The following is a 17,701-nucleotide window of genomic DNA, read 5'->3' as shown; positions in this document are numbered from 1 at the left end:
CTTGAGAGGAAAATATAAAGGTTAGAGAGAAGTGTCTCATTCTAAAATTGAAAGTACTGGTCTATACTTTCATGGTGTTTAATGTTTCTCATCCGAATTGTTTAATGTATTAGTAAGATGATTATTTTCACCCCCTGCCTTCCAGAGTTCTTTTAGTTTGTTTTTATTGTCTTTAACTTAGCAAAAAGTGTGTGTTACTTGCTCAGTCATGTCTGACTCTTTGCAGCTCCATGGACTGTAGCTCTCCAGGCTCCTCTGTCCATGGAATTCTTCACGCAAGAGTACTGGAGTGGGTTGCCATTCCCTTCTCCAGGGGATCTTCCCACCCCAGGGGTAGAACCCGGGTTGTCCATATTTCAGGCAGTTTCTTTACCATCTGAGCCACTGGGGAAGCAAAAAGTAGATGTTTTCTTGATCTGTAAAATCTATAAAATTTTTTTTCCCTTAGATTGATTTAGAACCTGACTGCTTAACTGCTTGACTGCTTAATGTCTTTCAAAAAATGTGAACTTGTTTGCAGAGAAAGTCAGCTGAAATCAACTTTTCAAAAATTTAGGTACCAGGGACCTCCAGTATTTCTTTCCTTTTGTTCTATTTTAGGGGTAATTTCAAGAAGCATTATCAAGAGCCTTTTACTGTAGAATTTCAGTTTTAAATTTGCAGACAAAATCTTCCTGGCTTAAGGAGAACTGCAGAACTAAGGGCCATGTCTCTAGACCATATCTAATGCACAGAGATGCGGGTCCTTGTTCATTAAAAGACACCATTCATGGCTGCCTGCAGGTGGCACCACCTGTTAGGTAACCATTTATTGTAGCAGGGATGCTCGAATCTCTGGAGGTTGGACTTAGTCTGTTCAAGTGTGAATGAATGGAGTGTGACAATGTCTGATTGATTGAAACAAACAATCCACTCAGGGCGTCACTGCTTTCATGGTCAGATTCTTCTTCTTCTTCTTCTTTTATTTACAAAACAGGAATTGAAATTTCACCTACAGTAGAGGCCAGACAGAGAGAGTTTGGAGCAGAAAATTTGAGGCTCTGATCTTCACTGTGGCTTTAGAAGGTGTGGCCACCAGCTAAGTATTTACATCCTGTCCCTTTAAATAAAGAATTTGGATGAGATCACTCATGTTTAAAGTTCCTGTGCTAAATTTCAGATCTGTTCTACTCTAAAATGTACCAGTTGAATCCACCTAATTGCAGTCGTTTTAGGATTTCAGCTCCATGTTTAATTTTTGTATTCTTTTAATCCTCATTTGAACTGAAAATAATTATTGCCAGTATGCAATTATCTTACTGCTTTCATATCACATAAGCCTCCAGGTATATTAAGAAAAGTATTTAATACTATAAATTTACTTCTGCTCTAGTGAGGAAAATGTTAGGTTTGTTTTTAACTGTATCCAGTTGTTTTCCCTCCAGGAAAGGAGTTACCACCTCTGCAATCGTGGTCATGTTTATCTGTCTCCACTTGACAGAGTGTAATGTCCTAGTCAATTTGGGCTGCTGTGACAAAAATGCCGTAAACTGGGTGGATTGTAAACAACAGAAACTTGCTTCTGGAGGCTGGAAGCCCAGGGTCAGGGCACCAGCATTGTCTGCTTCCTGGTTCACAGATGACCATCTTTTTCTGTAACCTCACATGGTAGAAGGAGCAGGCAGGCATTTTGGAGTGTCTGTTATAAGGGCACTAACCTCATTCATGAGGGCTTCACCCTCATGACCTAATCACCTGCCCAAAGCCCTGGCTCCAAGTACCACCACAATGCAAGTTTCAATATATTAACTGGTGGGATGGGAGACACAGACATTCAATCTGTAGCCTGCGGCTGAACCGAAGTCAAAACGTTTTTGTGTCATTAACACCTAATGCTTCTCTAACTCAGGCTCTCAGGACTGTCATTCTTTTATTGTACCGTCAGGTTAGGGCAATGCCTTGAGAATAATAAACAATAACTTGAAAAAGGAGAGGCAGAGTGACTAACTTTGCTAAGAATGTCAAATTAGTATCAATAATGTGTGCATAACTCCTATCCCTCATTTGGTTAACATTTTCATTCTGTTCATGCCTAGGCATCTGCTCAGGAACATTTATTTTTTGGCAACAGAATCTTTAAATACTGTGCTTGACCCAGTTCCGTTAATTCCTTATCCTTAGATGCCCTAACATACAGGTGATGCTGTGCTATGGATTGGTGAGTCTTGATTATCAGCGTTTCCCTTCACCAGTACACATTTTAGGCTTTTCTTATATTGTATATTTCAAATTCTGTTCATCTGATTTTCTAAAGATGGAAGGTAGAAGAGTGAAAATGAAAGACCTCAAATTTTTAATATTCTTATTTACCAATTTATCCACCAAGCATTTTTGTTTTTGTTTTAATTTCCTAAGGGTTTCTTTTGCTCTTTGGATGTGAAACTTTATGTTTTATTTAACACACATTTTTTGTATTGAAGTATAGTAGATTTACAGTGTTGTGTTAATTCTGCCGTATAGCAAAGTGACTCAGTTGTGTATGTGTGTGTGTGTGTGTGTGTGTGTTATTTTCATATTCTTTTCAATTATGGTTTATCCCGGGATATTGAATATAGTTCCCTGTGCTACATAGTAAGACTTTGTTGTTTATCCATCATATGTGTAATAGTTTGTATCTGCTAATCCCAAGCTATGAATCCACCCCTCCTCTACCCAATCCCCTCTTAGCAACCACAAGTCTGTTGTCTATGTCTGTGAATCTGTTTCTGTTTTGTAGAGATATTCACTTGTGTTGTATTTTAGAGTCCACGTATAAGTGATATCCTACGGCATTTAATACATTCTAACCACAGCCAGTGGAGAGCAGCCAGCAGGTTCCCAATGACCCATGTAGACCTGTTTGTGTGCATGTAGTGTTCCTACCACTCATGGACTCTCATCACTGGGCACAGCCAGACCCCAAATTACTCCCAAGACCTGTGTGGCCAGGCCTCCAATTACCACTGTTTACTTAACTTGCTCATTTGCTGCCTGTTTGGCTCATTCTCCGAGGCTTGGTTTGATCTCCCTGCCAGCTGGAGTGGTTTGCTTTACAAGGACCAGCTGCTCAGAATCCACTGTGCAGACAGCCACCCTCACTCTTGTGGTCTTTTTTTGCCCCAGGAAAGTTGCTTTCTCTTCCTTGGCCTCCCTCTGCCTGTTCCGGCTGAATAATTCACCCTTCTCTTTCCACTTGGAATCTGAAGATTTTTCTCTTGAATCAACTAACTTAACTCCTTCTATGCCTATTTGTAATATAGGTATATTTTACCTCTTAAAACATAAATTGCCTTTCTGATCATTCAGTAAATAGATATAACCACTTTTTAAAATTTTTTTATTCCCATCCTCTAGAATAGGTGTTAGAAATTAAGCTGATGATACGGTGAGTAAACAGAAATCTAAATAAACCTCCAATTATGATATAAGAAGGTCCTTCCCTGGTGGCTCAGACGGTAAAGAATCTGGCTGCAGTGCAGAAGACCTGGGTTCGATTGCTGGGTCGGGAAGATCCCCTGGAGAAGGGAATGGCAGCCCACTCCAGTGTTCTTGCCTGGAGAATCCCTTGGACAGAGGAGCCTGGAGAGCTTCTGTCCATGAGATCACAAAAAGTCTGACACAACTGAACAGCTAACACTTTTTTCACTTTATGATATAACAGACAGAAACATTTCCAGATAACAGTATTGCAGAAGATTACAGCCACCTGAAGCAGTCATACTCTCTCAAGGTGGATTTTGCTTCCCGTGTAGTGACACATAAAATTTCTGATGTTTGGGTGCATGTCTATGGGGTAGTCAGGTAAGGCTTGGGTAGGATAGGGTACTGAGGATGGATAGTTTTGTAACTAAGTTGCCCCCTGTATGAGATTCTTACAGTATTTCCTGGCTCCTGATCCCTTGGAAGTTTGCCAGTGAACTTATTTGTCTTCTTTGCCACTGCATTAAAAATATCTCACGGACTAATGAAGTTCTGAATGTCCTTATTAATAAAATGGAAACAGGATTAGTTTTAAAAGCTACCAGTAGTAAAGATGTCTCTTTGACCACCTGTATTTCTTACCTCGTAATTTTATAAACGCAAAAGACAAGAGATGGCTGCTGACACCTCTGAGTTAACTTTCTCTTAAAAAGTTTGGACTTAAAGATGACAGTTTTCCAATTTTGTAGCTTCAAAAAGATTGATCCCAGTACCCCAGTTTTCTTTGAATTCTTTGCTTCATCAGATCTTAGCAAATAATGCTTTGGCATGCTATTAAAACTCTGTAGAATAGCATCCAATTACTTGAGGATTATAAATCAGACATTACGGGAGGTGCTGGCTCATCCTGTTTTATTCTGCAAAGTGTAAGCGCTGCTGCCCTGCTCTCAAGCCATGAGTTTCCATGAGGAGTGTTCTCTCTGGATCTGTAGGTTTTGTGGCCCCAGGATCTCAGCATTATGGAGACCACCAGCCAGAGGGACAGAGCAGCAAGTCTTCAGAGAGACGCACGCCCAGTGATCACTGACTGTAGGGACTGCCTGTCACCTTCTTTCTTGATCTCCAAGTGTCCTGAACTGATGGAAGGTTTCGTAAAACCTTGAAAGACAGCAGGATGCTGTGGCCACACTGTCCTTCCCTGGGTGTTTATCATCAGAATTGATCACAAGTTTTCCAGAGTCTGATCAAAGCTCAAAAAAAAAAAAAAAAAAACCAGTAGATAGTTGTCTAATGATAATCCTTCAAGTGGATCAAAATAGGGTTTTCCTTATATTATGAAGCATGAGACAGTTTCATCCATGAGAGATGCTAGGCGAGGGCCTGATCAAAAAACCAGAAGTACACATACCTGATGTCACCTAACAGTTACAAACCAAGCTAAAAGAAATGCTAAATAAAAGGTCTTTTAGTTTCCTACCTTGACAAAAAGATGTTTGTCATCACCAAAGAGGTCAAGTTTCAACTTGGAATTCTGACTGCTAGGAGCTCTGTGCTTGACTGTGACACACCCCCACCTTCTGGCACTCACCACCTGCCCCTTCTGCTCCAACCTGCTGGCTCTGCAAAGTACCTCAAGGGGTCCTGCCTGCTTCCTCCTGGACTTTGGGCTGGACATTGGTAGTGCTGTCCGTCCTTAGGAGAGAGAAAGATGTATGGGCTGGTCCTGGATGTGGAATTGGGGCCTCTGGGTGGGAAATTCTAGGCTCCAAGGACCTTGGAGGCTTTGTGTGGAAGCCGGCTCGTAGGCTCTAGGTGGGTGAACCCTCTGGATGCCCTCCTGGTCCCTCAGGAGGGAAAGACTCCATCCTCTGCGAAAGAGTGGGGCCACAGGCGGGACTGAGCCAGGCCCCGGAAAGCAGGAGAGGAGGATTTAATGGTCCTCCAGAGATGATCTTTCATCCAGAGATGATCCAGAGATACCTAGAGTATCATACATTCTTATTAACTGTATGGATTAAATCATTTTGTAACCTGATCTTTGTCAAAGTTTGTTTTACATACAGAGTCTTTATATCCCTCCCATCTGTTCGGGAAGATGGGTAATGCCCGCGTGATTAATGTGCCTAACCAAAGAGGTGGGAGGGAATCTCAGAGTCCTCTTCACATGAACTTGGCCTTTAAGAGTTGGTCAGGCCTGTTTCATTCCATCCTGTTTCTCTGGACAGCATGTATCTCATCCTTTCAGTAATCATCTTGTGAGTCATTCTGTGATGATAGCGCTCTCCCTCTGTACAGAGAAGCACAGTTACACATGCGGCTTGACTCTCCAGAGTGGATTGGGGAGGTCATAAGCCTGAATACAGTTAATTCCTGCTTAGCGGCTGGTTCAAGCTAGACCAAGTCCCCAAAGAGGAGACTGTGTGATTGTCTCCATCACTCACTATTCTGGGTGCCTGATGCTGTGGGTCCCTCTTGGTCATGGTTGCCTGGTTACACAGGACAAGTCTCTCCCAGATCAGTGTACCCCTGACTCAGACTCTGTCAAGAACTCCTGCCTGTCTCTTAATCACCCTGCTGGTCTCTGAAATTCCTGAAAAGAACTCCTCTTGTGCTACATAGCTCATATTTAAAATCAGACTATCCTGATTTTGATGACAATCCTTGCAGTTGGTTTGAAGGAATGTAATAAGAAGCAGAGAACCTACCTTGTTTTGTAGAATCTGGAAAGAAATTTACTCATGTAATTTGTGACCTCAAAACTCTTTTCTTCCCATAATGACCAGTGCAACAGGTCATTGCCACACAGTAATGAGGAACTTCATATGTGCACATTACAGAATATTAAACAGGAAAAGATCCACATACCTGATGTCACTTAACAGTTAGAAGCTGAGGACTTATAACTTAGAAAGGACCCCTCTATGTATTGAATCAGTTATTGCTAGATTCTCCCCTTCTAATCCCATTTTCTCTGAGATGACAAAGAGAAGAAAAATTTCTCACCCTGCTGTTAGAAGAGGAGCCTTGTGTTTTCTAAATAGGAAAGTGTCGCCGACCAATTCAGTAACTCAATTCTCAGATATGAAGTCAGAGAACTGAGAGTACTCTTCACAAAAATACTATTACATTTTTAAACTCCACACTAGATTTTATTTATAATCCTATGTTCCATGGTACAGATTAGGCTACTGTAACAAGACACTCACAAATAGAGTGGCTTAATCAAGACCCTCATGTAGTAGTACAAGTAGACCATCTCATCTGGGGCTGGCAGAACAACTGCAACACATCAGGGACCCGGGTTCTGCCAGCTTCAACACCTGCTTGCATCCTGAGGCCCAAAGTGGCTGCTGCAGCTCCCACTATCACATCCCCATGCCATTCACAGTGGAGATGGGAAGGGCAATGTGGTCAGCCCTTAGCTGGGAGGATGAGGGAAGTTCTATCACTAGAGAAAAGGGTAAGGGCATGAAAAGTCTCTGTGATCTGTTGCCACTTACACTTGATTCCAAAGAGCATTTTGAGCTAAATATGTGAAAGATACAGAAAGATGTACTTTGAGTTGAGCATGGGGAATTAGTGTTATTCTACTTGGAGACCCAATCTATGCAAAACAGTTTGAGATCTCACAGTGTAGCAGGAAGTGAGTTCAGAAGCACGGTCTTTTCATTCCTGCTCGAGACAAGCTCCCATTTCATAGACAAGGAAAGTGAGGCAAAGAGAAACAAAGTGAGCCACGTGCAGACTCAAAACAAACACAGGTGGAGCTGGGACCTGAATCCACAGGCTTTGATCCCACAGACGGCCCTCAAACTATCTCCTATCCAGCCGACACTCAGTGTACTAGGCTGCCTTTTCAAATTGGAAAAAGCCAAAGATTCCCTAAATAGCAATTATTGTTGTTCAGTTGCCTGGCTGTGTCCCAACTCTTTGACCCCATGGACTGCAGCACGCCAGGCCTCTCTGTCCTTCACCATCTCCCAAAGTTTGCTCAAGTTTATGTCCATTGCATGAGTGATGCCATCCAGCCATCTCATCCTCTGACACCCACTTCTCCTTCTGCCCTCAATCTTTCCCAGCATCAGGGACTCTTCCAATGAGTCAGCTTTTTGCATCAGATGACCAAAATACTGGAGTTTCAGCTTCAGCATCAGTCCTTCCAATGAGTATTCAGGGTTGATTTCCCTCAAGATTGACTGGCTTGATCTCCTTTCAGTCCAAGGGACTCTCAGGAGTCTTCTCCAGCACCACAGTTCGAAGGATTCAATTCTTTGGTGCTTTGCCTTCTTTACGGTATAGTTCTTACAACCTTACATGACCGCTGGGAGGACCATAGCCTTGACTATGCAGACCTTTGTTGGCAGAGCATTGTCTCTGCTTTTCAACACACTGTCTACATTTGTCATTACTTTCCTGCCAAGAAGCAAACGTCTTATGATTTCATGGCCGCAGTCACCATCCACAGTGATTTTAGATCCCCAAAAGGGGAAATCTGTTACTACTTCCATTTTTTCCCCTTCTATTTGCCCTGAAGTAATGGGGCTGAATACGACGATCTTAAGTTTTTTTAAGATTTAGTCTTAAGCCAGCTTTCACTCTCCTCCTTCACCCTCATCAAGAGGCTCTTTAGTTCCTCTTCACTTTCTGCCATTGGAGTTGTACCGTCTGCATACCTGAGGCTGATGTTTCTCCTGCCTATCTTGGTTCCAGCTTGTAACTCGTCCAGCCCAGCGTTTCTCATGATGTGCTCAGTGTACAGATTAAACACACAGGGTGACCGCAGACAGCCCTGTCGTACTCCTTCCTCGATCTTGAACCAGTCAGTTGTTCCATACAGGATTCTAACTGTTGCTTCTTGACCCGCATACAGGTTTCTCAGGAGACAGGTAAGATGGTCTGGTATTCCCATCTAAATAGCAATAACTTGGTTTAAACATTTTTTAAAAAAAGAGAAAACATAAAACATGCAATAAAACATTTGCTGTTTTGTAGGTTTCAGCCTGAAGTATTGTTTTATTTTTACAGTCAGAATGTCATATAGTTAAGGAGATATTCTAAGTTTACACTCAGTAAGTGAAATACAGTTTGAATTAAGGTGTTAATTTAGAACAAAGAAGAGTTAAAAAAATATGTGACATAATTGTGGTATGTTGTACTCCTGGGAAAATAAATCTGAGGCCTTATTTTCTGAACACTTGAGTGTTTTTTTGTTTGTTTTATGTTTTTGTTTTTTGTGTGTTTTTTTTGGCTAGAAGTATATTTAGTATATTTGTTAACTGTTAAAATAATTTTATTTTATATTGGAGTACACTTGATTTATAATATTGTGTTAGTTTCAGGTGTACTGCAAACTGACTCACTTATACATATACATATATCTATTCTTTTTCAGATTCTTTTCCAATTTAGATTATTACAGAATATTGGAATAGAATTCCCTATTCTGTGCAATAGGTTCTTATTGTATATCTTTTTTATATATGCTATTTTTTTGCTACTGTTAGTCACTAAGTCATGTCTGACTGTTTGCATCCCAATGGACTGTAGTACCCCAGGCTCCTCTGTCCATCGGATTTTCCAGGCAAGAATACTGCAATGGGTTGCCATTTCCTTCTCCAGGGGATCTTCCCAACCCAAGGATATAGTAGTGTTTATGTTAATCTCATCCTCCTAATTTATCCCTCCCCACCTTTCCCCCTTGATAACCGTAAGTTTGTTGTCTATGTCTATGAATCTGTTGCTGTTTTGTATATAATTTCACTTGTATCATTTTTTTAGATTCCATATATAAGTGGTATCATAAAATATTTGTCTGTGTCTGACATACTTCACTTAGTGTAATAATCCCTAGGTTCGTCCATGTTGCTGCAAAAAATGGCATTATTTCATTCTTTTTTATGGCTGAGTATATATATATCCCTTGTATATATATCATGGGCTTCCCCCTGCTCAGTGGGTAAGGAATTGGCTGGTAGCACAGGAAACTCAGATTCGATCTCTGGGTGGGGAAGATCCCCTGGAGGAGGTAATGGCAACCCACTCCAGTATTCTTGCCTGGAGAATCCCATGGACACAGGAGCCCTGCAGGCTAGTCCATAGGGTCACAAAGAGTCAGACACAACTGAAGCAACTTAGGATGCATTCAAGCACGTATATATATCACAGCTTCTTTATCCATTCATCTGTTGATGGACATTTATGTTGTTTCCATGTCTCGGCTATCGTAAATAGTGCTGCAATGAACTTAGGATGCATATATCTTTTCAAATTATGGTTTTCTCTGGATATATGCCCAAGAGTGGAATTGCTGGATCATATGGTGGCTCTGTTTTTAGTTTTTTAAAGAACCTTCATTCTGTTTTTCACAAAGGCTGCACCAACTTGCATTCCCATCAAAAGTGTAGAAAGGTTCCCTTCTCTGCACACCCCCTCTAGCATTTACTGCTTGTAGACTTTTAAATGATGGCCATTCTGACTGATGTGAGGTGATACCTCATTGTAGTTTTCATTTGCATTTCTGTAATAATTAGTGATGTTGAACATATTTACATGTGCTTTTTGGCCAACTGTATGTCTTCTTTGGAGAAGTTTCTAGTTAGATCTTCTGTTTTCCAATTTTTTTTTTCTTTAGCTATTTGAGCTGTTTGTATGCTTTGGAGGTTAATCCGTTGTCCAGTTGCAAATATATCTGAGGCCTTATTTTCTGAACATTGAGTTGTTAATAAACACTTTAGATATGTCCATGTAATACTTCAGAGTACTTTTTAATCAAGTCAAGCTGAAATAAGTCCATCCCAGTATTGGGGGCTTAATCTCATCCTCAGAACATTTAGATGATCATTGATCCCCAGGTGCTTTAACTTGTATGCATCACATTTTTTAAACAAGAAGATGACCGTATGTAGTATCCACTCCCTAGATATATTGGTCTGCTCAGGCTGCATGACGGAATATCACAGACTGGGTGGTTGGAACAGCAGAAGTTTCTCCTCTCACAGTCCTAGGGGCTGGGCGTCCACGATGGCGGTGTGGGCAGGTGCAGTTCCTCTGAAGCGTCTCTCCTCGGCTTGGAGGTGGGTGCTGTCTCACTGCCTCTCCAGGCCGTGGTCACTCTGCATCCTCCTCTCCTCTTCTTGTGAAGACACCAGTCAGATGGGTTAGGGTCTCCTTAGGGGCTTCTTTTAACTTAATCACTATTTATAGGCCCTATCTCCCAATAGTCTTATCCTAAGGTTTTGGGAGTTAGGACTTCAACCAATGAATTGTGGATGGGTGGTGGGGGGTACCCTGTTCAGTCCACAGCCATACTTCGGGAACGTAGAGACTGTGAACTCAAGCCAGATGTCCAGCATGTGGCTGCCTCCTCCCTGATGGCTTTGAGCAAAACAGGATGCGGGGCGGTGGTATGTTTCAGTAACCTTAAGCCTCTTTACCTAAATATTTGAGGACCACATTATTAAGTTTAATCTGCAGGTTATTTAAAAGCTCATCTTGAACTTGCTCACATTTTCACCATCTGGGCAAGAGGAAAGGTTGAGGTCACAGTTGTTGTTATTGTTGTTTAGTTGCTTAAGTCATGTCCAACTCTTTTGAGACTCCATAGACTATAGCCTGCCAGGCTCCTCTGTCCATGGGATTTCTCAGGCAAGAATAATGGAGTGGGTGGGTAGCCGTTTCCTCCTCCAGGGGATCTTCCCGACCCAGGGGTTGAACCTGTATTTCCTGCATTGCCAGGCGGATTCTTTAACACTGTACTACCTGGGAAGCCCTGAGGTCACAGTAGCGAACATTTTCCTGGAAAACTCAGTGTGTGTGAGGGGGCGGAGATGGTCTGACTGCAGGCATTCCAGGCACTCAGCACGATGCCAGCTTCTCACCGGGGAACCATTTTTAGTCGTGGTTAGGCTGAAAAGCGAAGGTCAGGGGTCAGCGTAGACCTTCTAAAGCCATGTTTGCAGAGCACACAGTAGCAAAGGAAGCACCATAACCCCCTTCAGGTTATTGCAGTGAAATAAGGAAGCACAGGCAGGGTCTTTCCCCGGCTGTTCAGTGGTTGGGACTCTGAGCTCCCAGTGCGGGCAACATGAGTTCACTCCCTGCTCGGGGAACTAAGATCCTGCATGTTTAAAACAAAACCGAACCAAAAACAAGCATCACTACATCACTGGGAAAGACTGGAAGAATTCTGAAAATATTATTAAGGGCACTTATTCCACCCGTCTCACAAAAAATATTCCTAATGATTCTATTTTTAGCTTCTTGACCATTGTGTATCTTTCATGATAAACCTCTTTGGAAGACGAGAAAACTGTAAACTTTATGGCTTGTGGGATTAAACTGGAGAATGAATGAGGGAAACCATAAAAGTGCAAGAACCCTCATGCGGCGTTCTAAAAATATTCTTCAGACTTATGAAACTTTTACAAGTTGTACTTATCTGGAGTGGGGTGAGGTATATTCAAGAACCTTGGCCCAGCACAAAAGGAACATTTTTGTTTGTTTAAAAGTACCCAGAAACTCCACTGTGGCACCATTGGGACAGACTGCCTAATAAATGTTTTCCGACTGTGTGGTTGCTACAACATTGGAAGCGTCTGACAGCAACAGGAGAACTGCTGGGTCTTTGCTTGTAAAACATGATCACTAGAGATCCGTGTTGTATTGTGCACAATACAGGGTACACACAGCTCTGTGTGGCCCTGGGGGACCAAGAATTTGATGCCAGTAAGAACAGCATCAGTAGTCATACAGCAGCCACAGCCCCCCAGGTGGTACGTGACCATGCATCCTGAGGGCAGGTCAGAGGTCATGTAGGGAACTGCCTCGCTGCACTCGCCACTCACAGTATCCACTTGAGGTTAACGTGAGTCAACCCAGAAACGTACCCACTTCAAGGGACCATGCTCCCCCTCACTCGAGACCTTTACATATAATGGTCTCCTGGCATGATATACAAATGCTCCTTCACCAGTTAAAATTGCCTTTGAAAAATCCCTTGGGTATCAACCTGTAGTGTCTCAGGGAGTCCAGTCCCATCAGTTAGAGTGTTTTGCTGCTGCTTTGTTTACACACTAGATAAAGAGGTTGGTTTGCATTTAGGCAGTGTATTTTATTAGACATCATCATAAACTCTGGAGGGCCTCCTAGTGGCTCAGACATTAAAAAAAATCCTCTTTACATGTGTAAACCCATGGCTGATTCATGTCAATGTATGGCAAAAACTATTACAATATTGTAAAGTAATTAGCCCCCAACTAAAATAAATAAATTTATAAAAAAAAAAAAAAAATCCTCTTGCAATGCAGAAGACCCGGGTTTGATCCCTGGGTCAGAGTCAGGAAGAGCCCCTGGGGAAGGAAATGGCAACCCACTCCAGTATTCTTGCCTAGAGAATCCCATGAACAGAGAGGCCTGGTGGGCTACAGTCCATGGGGTCGCACAAAGTCGGATACGACTGAGCGACTAGCATACACAGACACACGTAAACTTGGGAATTCTCTTGAGGAACTGACAAAAGTGAAGGAAGAGAAGTCTTGCATTTCTCACCTGATTCTGCCAGGTTACTGCTCATTTAGTGGCTGAGCAAGCAGCAGACCCCTCACTGTCTAAACTGTTCTCTCTCTTGCTCCATTTTCTTCTCTCTGTATTAGTAGCATCACATTAGATAAAAACCTGAAGCTCAATACACATAAAATAAATCCTCTGGGTTGCACTCATCCTGAACCACAGTTAAAATTGTACTTGCTCATCCCTCCTACAAGGCCGTGAGCTGCCTGGAATCAGGGACTCTTTCCTTTCCAACTGTACATACACAGCGCTGGCCCAGAACATTCAGGGAAAAGTTCCTCAAATTAAGTTAATAAAGGAATGAATGAACAAAACAGATCACATTAACCACAACAACTTTTCTGTTTAAAAACAACTGAATTTTGTCACTGTACTTATAAAAAAAAATTAATCTTATCACTGAGCTCAATTGTTACATTCAAGATAACCAAAGCGATGCACTTCCTCTGTAGTTTCTATGAGTTGATAAGAAAGACATTTATATCTATCTTTTGAATTCAAATTGTTTATCGATTAAGTTATATACTTTTACTGATATTTCCAGTTGATGGATGGAATTGACTTTTTGTTTGATGATTAGATACTCATTGATTGGAAGACGATTTTTTGGACACTATTTATCTTTATCTACCTCTCCAACCCATGATATTACACCTGAAACTGTTGTACTTCATCCTGTGCATTTATGGATTCCCATCTGCATAGAAACAAGCTCTAACATCTTTAAAAAAGAGACAAACTGCCTCCATCCTGTGTGATTCTCCAAACACTCTCTCAGTCACTGCACGCCTTTTGGAAATGGTCCTGGAGCCTCTCTGCCTCCTCATCTCTGGTTCTGTCTTCTGACTGGTCCCCAGCTCCCCTCGAAATCACTGCTGCCATGGAGGTGGCCCTGTCATCCACTCTACAGGTCTGCTTCTTACTAAAACACTACATAGTAATCAACAGTTAATTATCTTACTTTCTGAAATACCTTATTCTTCTGACTTCTGCACCATGACACTTACCTCTTTTTCTCCAAACCTGAAAAGGTCTTCCCATGGACACCCCTTAGCTGCCTTGATTTCCTTCTAGACTTTCAAACGTGAAAACATCCTGGGCTCTGCTCCGACTGCCCTGTGTATCTCTCTGTGTTCCCTGGAGGTTAAACTGGTACCCTGGATCTTTATCCCATTGCCTGCCAGTGCGTCCTGTCTGTCTGCCCCCTCCCGCCTCTCGGGCCCCGACCTGACCCTCTGGTCCTGATCCTACACCTTCCTCCTACTGTACTCTCCACACAGCTATCGCACGAGCTCCTCAATCATCCACTGGAGGACCCAGAATTTCCACCGCCCATGAGTTCCCCTGCCCGTAAGTGACACTGTCATCCAACTGGTTGTTGTTTAGTCACTGAGTCGGGTCTGAGTCTTTGTGACCCTGTGGACTGTAGTCCACCAGGCTCCTCCATCCATGGGATTTCCTGGGAAAGAAGACTGGAGTGGGCTGTCATTTCTTTCTCCAGGGGATCTTCAGAGCCTGGGATTGAACCCGCATCTACTGTATTGGCAGGTAGATTCTTTACCTCTGAGCCACCCAGGGAGCCCCTCCAACTGGTTTTCCTAACTGAAAACCTGAAAGTTCCTGACTCCTCCTGTCTTTCTGAGCCACTTTCACAGGGATGAACAGGAGGGCTGTCAGCTACACTGCAAGAGAAGCTCAAAGCCTCTCCCCACTGATCTGCCCTGCTGCCCTCCGAACATGGTCTCCACTTCCCTCCTCAGAGAGGAGAGCTTCCCCCCCTCTGCCACTTCTGCTCCAGGAGTTCAGCCCCACACAGTGGCTCGGTGACCCTGTGAGAGGGGAGATCAGAACAGGACCCGGCCCTGGGCTCCCCCCACACTCAAGCACAGAGTCCAGGCAGCCACCCAGCAGAGCCTGAGCCTCTCCATCTCCTCCTCTCCCTGTGTGTAGTCTTAGACTCGCCAGGCAGGCCTGGCCCTCCTCAGGGTCTGCCTCTTGCTCCTCTGCCTGGACTGGCCTTCCCCCAGACCCTCCCATGGCAGCCTCCTTGTCTACAAGTCACCTGTCCGGCCCAACTGATCAAAAGGAACTCGCTCAAAGCAGACAGGCTCTTCCTCATTTTTCTGTGATGATATCCAGTATCCAGATGATATACAGATGGAATTACAGTTGAACTCTTTCAAATCCTAAAAGATGATGCTGTGAAAGTGCTGCACTCGATATGCCAGCAAAGTTGGAAAACTTAACAGTGGACACAGGACAGGAAAAGGTACGTTTTCATTCTAATCCCAAAGAAAGGCAATGCCAAAGAATGTTCAAACTACCACACAATTGCACTCATCTCACACGCTAGCAAAGTAATGCTCAAATTCTCCAAGCCAGGCTTCAAAATTACATGAACTGTGAACTTCCAGAGGTTCAAGCTGGATTTAGAAAATGCAGAGGAACCAGAGATAAATTGCCAGCATCTGTTGGGTCATAGAAAAAGCAGGAGAGTTCAAGAAAAACATCTACTTCTGCTTTATTGACTATGCTAAAGCCTTTGACTGTGTGGATCACAACAAACTGTGGAAAATTCTTCAAGAGATGGGAATACCAGACCACCTTACCTGCCTCTTGAGAAATCTGTATGCAGGTCAGGAAGCAACAGTTAGAACCGTACATGGAACAATGGACTGGTTCCAAATTATGAAAGTAGTAAGTCAAGGCTATATATTGTCACCTTGCTTATTTAACTTGTATGCAGTATACATCATGTCGAATGCTCGGCTGGATGAAGCACAAGCTGGACTTAAGATTGCCAGGAGAAAGCTCAATAACCTCAGATATGCAGATGACATCACCCTTGTGGCAGAAAATGAAGAGAAACTAAAGAGTCTCTTGATGAAAGGGAAAGAGGAGAGTGAAAAAGCTGGCTTAAAACTCAACATTCAAAAAACTAAGATCATGGCATCTGGTCCCATCACTTCATGGCAAATAGATGGGGAAACAATGGAAACAGTGACAGACTTTATTTTCTTGGGCTCCAAAATCACTGCAGATGGTGACTGCAGCCATGAAGTTAAACGATTCTTGTTCCTTGGAAGAAAAGCTGTGACAAACCTAGACAGCATATTAAAAAGAACAGACATTACTTTGCCAACAAAGATCCATCTAGTCAAAGCTATGGTTTTTCCAGTAGTCATGTATGGATGTGAGAGTTGAAGTATAAAGAAAGTTGAGTGCCGAGGAATTGATGCTTTTGAACTGTGATGTTGGAGATGACTCTTGAGAGTCCCTTGGACTGCAAGGAGATCCAACCAGTCCATCCTAAAGGAGATCAGTCCTGAATATTCATTGGAAAGACTGATGTTGAAGCTGAAACTCCAATACTTTAGCCACCTGATGCAAAGAACTGACTCATTAGTAAAGACCCTGATGCTGGGAAAGATTGAAGGCAGGAGGAGAAGGGGATGACAGAAGATGAGATGGTTGGATGTCATCACTGACTTGATGGACATAAGTTTGAGCAAGCTCCAGGAGTTGGTGATGGACAGGGAAGCCTGGCATGGTACAGTCCATGGGGTCACAAAGAGTCAGACATGACTGAGCAACTGAACTGATCCAGAATCTAAAGTCATTATTTTTCCATTTATATTATCTTTATTTATTTTTAAGTTGAAATACATTTGATTTACAATGTCATATTAGTCTCCGGTTTGCAGCAAAGTGATCGAGTTATCTATCTATCTATCTATCTATTCTTCTTCAGATTCCTTTCCCTTTGGTAAAGAATAGGTTATTACAAGATACTGGATACAATATACAAGATATATGATACAGTATGCAGTATATTGAATACAATAGGCAAGATATTGAACCCAGTTCCCAGGACTATACAGCAGGTTATTTTTTAACTTTTTATTTTGTATTGGTATATAGCTGATTAACAATGTTGTGATAGTTTCAGGTGAACAGCCAAGGGACTCAGTGATAGATATACATGTATCCATTCTCCCCCAAACTCCCCTCCTCCCCAGGCTGCACAACATTGAGCGGTGTTCCACAGATCCTTATTAATCATCTGTTTTATTAATTTATAGTACTGTATGTATTAATCTCAAACTCCTGATTTATCTCTCCCCCTGCCCTTTCCCCCTTGGCAACCATAAGTTTGTCTTCTGTGTCTGTGAGTCTGTTTGTAAATAAGTTCATTTGTATCTTTTTTCACATTCCGCATATAAGCAATATATGATGTTTGTACAGAATTATCATGTTACCTGACTTGCTTTAGCTGTTTACTGGATGTGCTCTCCTATTTCTTGTGTGACTTTGACACCTAGAATGCTATCAGATTATAGGCCTTTGATGCTTAACAACCATTTGCAGAATGAACTAATAACATTTATAGGTTGTTTCTAAACACAGCATTTCTAAATATGCAAAGTGAAAGTTCATATATAAGTAGGACACATTTTGGAATATTTTATGAGAGCATGTCTATTTTTCCAAAGCATGAGTAAAGTATTGCCCCCCCCAGTATTATGGATTTTACTAACTTTTACGTGTCTGTGAATGTAGAATATTAAAATATTCTAGTTTTCTAATCCTTTTGTTCTTTGTATCGTACTTGGGACAGGGTTTCAGGTCAAAGGTCTCATGACATCATTTGCCAGTAGACTTCACGTCTTTTTCAGGTTAATGATTCTTCAGTGGC

At 42.3% G+C, this 17,701-nt stretch overlaps 1 protein-coding gene across 43 annotated transcripts in view; it reads left to right on the top strand.

Annotated features, from left to right (window-relative positions):
- The window catches only part of RIMS1 (regulating synaptic membrane exocytosis 1), a 599,905-nt gene that overhangs the window by 566,043 nt on the left and 16,161 nt on the right, over nt 1-17,701 (top strand). The window contains exon 1 of one of the 43 annotated variants that reach the window (XM_081526206.1): nt 977-1,065. The exons of the other annotated variants lie outside the window; for them this stretch is intronic. The gene's annotated coding sequence lies outside the window, so the exon portion shown is untranslated. Of the gene's footprint in view, nt 1-976; nt 1,066-17,701 lie in introns of those variants that run through there. 43 annotated transcript variants of the gene reach the window in all.

The sequence above is a fragment of the Giraffa tippelskirchi genome, chromosome 9 (genome assembly GCF_054371585.1).
Source record: "Giraffa tippelskirchi isolate mGirTip1 chromosome 9, T2T-mGirTip1v1.2.pri, whole genome shotgun sequence".
NCBI classification, from domain to species: Eukaryota; Metazoa; Chordata; class Mammalia; order Artiodactyla; family Giraffidae; genus Giraffa; species Giraffa tippelskirchi.
This window is presented reverse-complemented; position numbering and strand designations above follow the sequence as displayed.